We start from the raw sequence: 8295 nt of genomic DNA on the forward strand, positions 1-8295 counted from the left end.
TTTTTTAAGACACATAACCAAATGTTAGGCTGTGTAAAAATATAATCGGGGAACAAATGTAAATAGACTATTATGTTTGAGTGCAGTTTTTAATGATTGCTATTTCACATTGTTTTGGTTTGCACTACTCTTCCAAGAAAAGATTATTCAAAAAAAAAAAAAAAGACCAAACTGTGTGTCTGTTAGATATCCAGTTTGTTGTGGTCTTATTTCATTCTCTTGGGGCGTAAATCACTTGTGTCATGCTCAGACGGATTCATTTTCTACTGCTCATGGTGCAACATGTTTTCTTGTGTGAGTAAAATCATTTGACCCGATCAAAGCAAATAATACAACAGAATTGAAATGTGACACATTGCATTGTGGACATGCCTGAGACTTTAGTTTTGGTTCTGTTCTTTTTGGGAGTCTGATTTAACGCTGCTATCGAGGACGCTCTTGCTTCTTTTTCTTCCTGCGGGGGAATTAGACAGATGACATGAAGGACTTATTCATAAGAATGAGGCGTTGCGATAAATGTGTGCTGTACATTTACTTGATATTTATTACAATTATTTATGGTTGCATTAACTTTTACTGTCTTACCTCTGCACATTGGAAGCTCAACAACTTAAAAAGGATTATACATACAAATGTAAGGAATCGGATGGCATTTGAGATTTCTGTGTCACAATAAAGACATCTTCATGTACAAACACTGATTTCCCCGTTGAACTTGGTAATGGTTGCATGTTTTGTCCCCTGTATGCCCTGCTTTTTATATAAGTTCCCTTGACTGACTAGTGTTACATCACTAAAACCAGACACCTTTAACAAAGCTAAGAGCTGGAGTAGACCAGTTTGAGCTAGAGCTCATTCATGTTCTCAGCAGTCTCCTTCAATTTTATTAGTTCCTATAGTTATAAGCACATACGTAATTTATATGTAACTTCAGCTTCTTTCCATTCCACAGCTTAGCCATTAATGCAGATGTTTGGTGGTTTATCAATAAATGCATGCTGACCGAGTCTATTGACACGTTGAATGGAGCTAGCATAACGATAGGGCGTAGGTTTGGTCTCAACATTGGTATGGTAGGGACGATATAACAGCATAACCTGCATGTACACTTTTTGCTGGGAACAGGACAGTAATGAGACCAAAAAGATTATTGGACGGGGGTCAGGGCTACACTTCTCACAGATTTTTTTCTTCTGATTTATCGGGGGAATATCTCCGTCAAAGCTGACCGAGTGGAAACACAGATGAGCTTTTTACGTTGAAAATTCTTGTGAATAAATGCTTGAATCCCTGAATTTTATATAGATATGAACATAAAACAGTCTCGATTCTTGGTTAAAAGCAAAAAAAACTGGCAGTTGGCATTTGTTTTACGTAAATATGTCGAATGTGATGCTAGTTTTTTAGCCAATGTGGCGCCGCCTTGTCAAAACAAAGAGGTTTTTACGATTAAAATTCTTGTGAATAAAGGCTTAAATCCCTGAATTCTTTATAGATATGGAGGTAAAACAGTCTTGATTCATGGTTAAAAGCAAAAAAACTGGGCAGTTAGCATTTATTCTATGTAAGTGTGTTGAATGTGATGCTACTTTTTAGCCAATCTGGTGCCGCCTGGTCACAACAAAGAGCTTTTTACAATGAAAATCCATGTGAATAAATGCTTAAACCCCTGAGTTCTTTATAGATATGAACGTAAAGCAGTCTCGATTCTTAGTTAAAAGCAAAAAACCTGGAAATTAGCATTTATTCTACGTAAGTATGTCGAATGTGATGCTAGTTTTTAGCCAATGTGGTGCTGCCTGGTCACAACAAAGAGTTTTTTACATTGAAAATTTTTGTGAATCAATGCTTAAATACCTGAATTCTTTATAGATATAGACGTAAAACAGTCTTGATTCTTGGTTAAAAGCAAAAAAAAAAAAAAAAAAAAAAACGGGCAGTTAGAATTTATTTTACGTAAATATTGCGAAGTAGGATGCTAACGCTGTAGCGACTAATTTCTCCCATAGATTTTTTTCACATTTCAAAATGCATGCATGGTACGAAAACTATAAAAATTACCTTGAATCTTTGAACAAATTACTTCTGAGCCAATCCTTCCTGTTTGTATGCGGTACAGCTTTGGTACTTTTTCAATCTAAATCTGGCATTAGATCGCTGCGTGCGTGTTTGAGAATAACTCCTCTTGACACTAGGTGTGGGCAGGCCCCCTCCCCGAAGGCGTGGCACAGTGTCAGCGCCCTGTGTCCAGTCAATATATTATGAAGTCTATGAATAGACCCATCCTTAGACAGCTTACTGTTTTTTTTTTTTAAACAAAGGGACTTGCACTCTGAAACCACCGCGTTGGATTACCATAATGCACATAATGAAAACAATGATCCAAATGAGGGACGACGAGCTTGACTTAGTTGTTCCATGTGGTAGGTGACCTGAAAGCGGTAGTTTCGCAGGTTAGCAAGTTCACACAGTTTAATGTTATGCTAACTCTGATGCAGGTCAGATTTTCAGTAGCAAAATTAGTGGTGTTTCCCTGACCTCCACAACATTGGCGACTTTTTAAAGTACTTACAGTGGCTGCTGCTGGCCAAAAAAATACCTTCTTATATCCCTCCTCTTCGAAGGGGGCGGAGCAGGCAGAATGTTGTCGATATGAATCTGTCGGTGCTGTGTGAGTGTGTTAGTCTGGCGGAAGAGCGGTCAAGTCATCAGCCAATCAAACATGCGTTTGAGGAGGGGAAAAATGGACTGGCACATTCAGCAAGAGAAAAGGGATAAATGTCTGAACATAATGAAAATAATTAGTAAGAGTAGTAATAGTAGGGTCTATTCTATCCTGACAACATATGGGAAGACAATCTACAGTGCCTTGCAAAAGTATTCGGCCCCCTTGAATCTTGCAACCTTTCGCCACATTTCAGACTTCAAACATAAAGATATGAAATTTAATTTTTTTGTCAACAATCATCAACAAGTGGGACCCACTCGTGAAGTGGAACAACATTTATTGGATAATTTAAACTTTTTTAACAAAAAACTGACAAGTGGGGCGTGCAATATTATTTGGCCCCTTTACTTTCATTGCAGCAAACTCACTCCAGAAGTTCAGTGAGGATCTCTGAATGATCCAATGTTGTCCTAAATGACCGATGATGATAAATAGAATCCACCTGTGTGTAATCAAGTCTCCGTATAAATGCACCTGCTCTGTGATAGTCTCAGGGTCCTGTTTAAAGTGCAGAGAGCATTATGAAAACCAAGGAACACACCAGGCAGGTCCGAGATACTGTTGTGGAGAAGTTTAAAGCCGGATTTGGAAACAAAAAGATTTCCCAAGCTTTAAACATCTCAAGGAGCACTGTGCAAGCCATCATATTGAAATGGAAGGAGCATCAGACCACTGCAAATCTACCAAGACCCGGCCGTCCTTCCAAACTTTCTTCTCAAACAAGGAGAAAACTGATCAGAGATGCAGCCAAGAGGCCCATGATCACTCTGGATGAACTGCAGAGATCTACAGCTGAGGTGGGAGAGTCTGTCCATAGGACAACAATCACACTTGTACACTGCACAAATCTGGCCTTTATGGAAGAGTGGCAAGAAGAAAGCCATTTCTCAAAGATATCCATAAAAAGTCTCGTTTAAAGTTTGCCACAAGCCACCTGGGAGACACACCAAACATGTGGAAGAAGGTACTCTGGTCAGATGAAACCAAAATTGAACTTTTTGGCCACAATGCAAAACGATATGTTTGGCGTAAAAGCAACACAGCTCATCACCCTGAACACACCATCCCCACTGTCAAACATGGTGGTGGCAGCATCATGGTTTGGGCCTGCTTTTCTTCAGCAGGGACAGGGAAGATGGTTAAAATTGACGGGAAGATGGATGCAGCCAAATACAGGAACATTCTGGAAGAAAACCTGTTGGTATCTGCACAAGACCTGAGACTGGGACGGAGATTTATCTTCCAACAGGACAATGATCCAAAACATAAAGCCAAATCTACAATGGAATGGTTCAAAAATAAACGTATCCAGGTGTTAGAATGGCCAAGTCAAAGTCCAGACCTGAATCCAATCGAGAATCTGTGGAAAGAGCTGAAGACTGCTGTTCACAAACACTCTCCATCCAACCTCACTGAGCTCGAGCTGTTTTGCAAGGAAGAATGGGCAAGAATGTCAGTCTCTCGATGTGCAAAACTGATAGAAACATACCCCAAGCGACTTGCAGCTGTAATTGGAGCAAAAGGTGGCGCTACAAAGTATTAACGCAAGGGGGCCGAATAATATTGCACGCCCCACTTTTCAGTTTTTTATTTGTTAAAAAAGTTTAAATTATCCAATAAATTTTGTTCCACTTCACGATTGTGTCCCACTTGTTGTTGATTCTTGACAAAAAAATAAAATTTTATATCTTTGTTTGAAGCCTGAAATGTGGCGAAAGGTTGCAAGGTTCAAGGGGGCCGAATACTTTTGCAAGGCACTGTAAATGACCCCCTATACTGTATAACTGAACTCATTATATAATGCAAATAAGGTTGCTTCAAATTTCGTGGGGACAATTTGAGCATCCTGAAAAGTTGGTAGTGTTATGTCCCTAGCGTCCCTAGGCAAACCTACACCCTTGCTTCAGCCCCTGACCAATTACAAGTAAGGAAATGGGCCGCATCCCCAACTCATTAGCCTATCCATAACACAAGGAACTTACTGTAAGTGTTAAATTGTGATCTGTCATGCCTCATGCTACTGACCCATAAATGCCTTCTGCTGCACGACATGCACATATCTCTTATGACACAGGTATGTGTCAGCTATGTAGTGAGATTCTAATATGCAACATGTGTCATGTACACTGGTACAGTATGTACTACCACTTGTGTCACTTGATTGTGTGTGTGTGTGTGTGTTTTAAGTACCCTCACTTAATATCTGCTGCTTAAAATTTGCTAATTTTTTTAGAGGGCAAAAATTAATCTTTCAAAACAGCTAATGTGTTTCCGTCTGAAATGTACAGGTAAAAAATTTAAAAAAAATATGTAGGTTATTTAACCTTTGAAACTAACACATTTTTCAATTAAAACAATAATTTCATTTTTTTTTTTTTTAAATTCCTTACAATCAGTATTTTTTTTTGATGGGGCTTTGCAAGGCAAAGGCCCAGATAGTAAAATTCATTTTTTGTTTCGAATGGCATTTCTTCGGCGCACTGCACAGCCCAAACTGTTTGTCTGGCCGTCACTGTTCAAGTATCAAAATGACCGGAATTTTCACGCAGCACAGGGAATTATTTGAACGACCCCCACAATTTGCCGTTTGCCCGAAAATGCAGGTGTTTTCTTTAAAAAAAAAAAAAAATGTATGTCGTTCTTAAATTATTGACCAAATCACAAAATTTACACATCAAAAATTCCAGGACAGTAAGTGGAATAAAAGTTGAATACAGAATTTGGCAAGAATTTACTGTTCCTCCAAAATTCGCCAAAAACTTGCCCATTTATTTTAATGGGATGCCATTGATGGCAATGTACATCCAAATTCCCCATTCATTTTCAATTGCAGAAAAAACGTATGGCATTTTCATTTTCACCATAAACTTACCATTGCAGCCCATTGACATTCAACTGGCACACAAGTGCCATTGACAGCTATGTACATCCAAATTTCCCATTAATTTTCAATGGCAAAAAACCCTCTGTGGTTGTGATTTTTGACCCAAGGCTTACCGTTACAGGCCATTGACATTCAACTGGCACAAAAGTGCCATTGACAGCAATGTACGTCCAAATTTCCCATTAATTTTCAATGCAGAAAAACATGTATGGTTTTCATTTTGACCATACACTTACCATTACAGCCCAATGACATTCAACTGGCACACAAGTGCCATTGACAGCAATGTACGTCCAAACTTCCCATTTATTTTTAATAGCAGAAAAACCTGTGTGATTGTGATTTTTGACCCAAGACTTACCGTTACAGCCCATAGGCACTCAACTGGCCCCCAAGTAAATCGATGCCATTGACAGCCATGCAACAGAACGTGTCCCCAAAATATCCCCAAATAACTTGGAAAAGACCTGATATCAACAGGACGTGTTCCCAAATCAACAGGAATTGACCTAAAACATCTTTATCTACCACAGCAAACCCTCATCGTAATTTCTCCAGAAAATTGCTGTTTCTAGTTTTTAATGATATTATTACTCCATGACAGATCAATGATTCACAGCAACAATGACTTTCCATCCATCTTCGGTTTTGATCGGTAGTTACTAAAATCAAGCTTTTATTATATTTGTTGGATTTGCTTACTTTTTTTTTCCTTCGCACTATTTTTTTTTTTTTATTAAATTTTTTAAAAATCTGACATCAATTACAAATAATGTGTCATTTCAATAGCAAGGAACCTTTGCATGACGCAAAGGTTGTGAAATATTGAATGTATTGAATTGCATTTTATTTTTAATTTTAAGCTAATTCAGGGGAACATAGATCACGAGTGCAATGACAACTCATCCAGAAGGTCACAAAAGAACCTAGGAACACAGTCAAAGAACTCAGGCCTCAGTTAAAGTCAGTATTCATGACTTTACATGGGAGAGGTCCCAGGTGAAAACCACCTCTGCCAAAAAAGAAAAGGTTCATCTCACGTTTGCCAAAAAAGAAAAAAACATCTGCATGATCCTCAGGACTTGGAAAAACATTCTGTGGACTGATAACTTTGTTTAAAAAGAATGAACCCCGTTACCGTTTGTGTTTATTTGGGTTATCTCCAGTGGTGTTACCAGGATGCCAGGTGTGGGTGGACATTAGTCTTACCTGGGGGGGCAAAAAGAAAAAAAAACTGGCTGCAATGCTCAAGTAGGTTGAAATCCAGCGTAGTGCGACTGCACCTTGAAACATGTTTTGTTTTCTCCTTTGGATAACTGTTGTTGTGATTTGTTCTAAACAAATAAAAGTTGATTTAATTTTATTTGACTTAGAACACATCCATAACTGAACATTATGGACATGCAGGTGACAATGTTTTTTTTTAAGGTAACCTATTGTGATTCCTCGGTTTTATTATTATTATAATAGTTATTCTTTGTTACACAGCCCCTTTGAGCTCAATTTGACCCCCTTATAATGCTTCAAAATGCCCCAAAATCAGCAGGCAGGTCAAGACAGGTGCAATCTTTGATACCGTGTAAAGACAAATTCCAAATACACTATGTAGTGCCCCCTAGCAGTCATTCTTTGTCCGGCCGACACTTTAAGCCCTACTTTGACCCCCTCAGAATGCTTCAAAACTCACCAAACTCAACAGCCAGGTGAACACTGGTGAAAACTTTAATAAAATGTAAAAAAAAAAAAAAAAAAAAAAATCAAAAAATGCGTAAATGTGTGTAGCGCCCCCTAGGAATAACACCAACATTTCATTTTTTAAATTTCTTAAGGTGACAGAGGTAACAACGCAAAGGTTAAAACTTAGAACTAAAGATGTCCCGATCGATCGGTCACGTCATTTTCAAAGTATCAGAATTGGCAAAAAAATATCGGACATGCCTTTTTTTAATATATATATGTATTTTTTAATTAAATCGTTTTCAAATTGTATTTAACGTTACAGACAAAATGTCTTGCACTCATCCAGAGTCTTTAGTTTTGGCTTAAAGTAGGGCTATCAAATTTATCGCGTTAACGGCTGTAATTAATTTTTAAAAAATTAATCACGTTAAAATATTTAACGCAATTAACGCATGCGCTGCACGACCCACTCACGCATTGTCGCGTTCAATCTATAATGCGCCGTTTTACCTAAATATAGAGCTAAAACACAGCCTAAAATGAGTAGAATGAATTTTGGTAGTCTTTGGAGCCTTTTTTTAATTGGCTAAAGCCTTACAATCCCTCTCTCAACAATTAGATATATCGTGGAGAGCAATGTGGGGACGAAAGGTAGTAATTGATCTTTTCCTTAACGTCCTATGTTATTTCCCAACACAGAGAAGATATATCAATTGGTGCCACTACACACAGTCATGGTTGCACTTCCTATCATGCATTTGGGCGGAACAGTTAAATGGCTACAGTATCATTTACTGAAAGCTCAGCAAATACACTAGATGGCAATGTTTAGTCACAATATACAAAGTCACATTTATCCTTTAAGAATTACAAGTCTTTCTATCCGTGGATCCCTCTCACAAAAAGAATGTTAATAATGTAAATGCCATCTTGAGGATTTATTGTCATAATAAACAAATACAGTACTTATGTACTGTATGTTGAATGTATATATTCGTCTGCG

Source organism: Corythoichthys intestinalis, chromosome 3 (assembly GCF_030265065.1).
Source record: "Corythoichthys intestinalis isolate RoL2023-P3 chromosome 3, ASM3026506v1, whole genome shotgun sequence".
Taxonomy (NCBI): Eukaryota; Metazoa; Chordata; class Actinopteri; order Syngnathiformes; family Syngnathidae; genus Corythoichthys; species Corythoichthys intestinalis.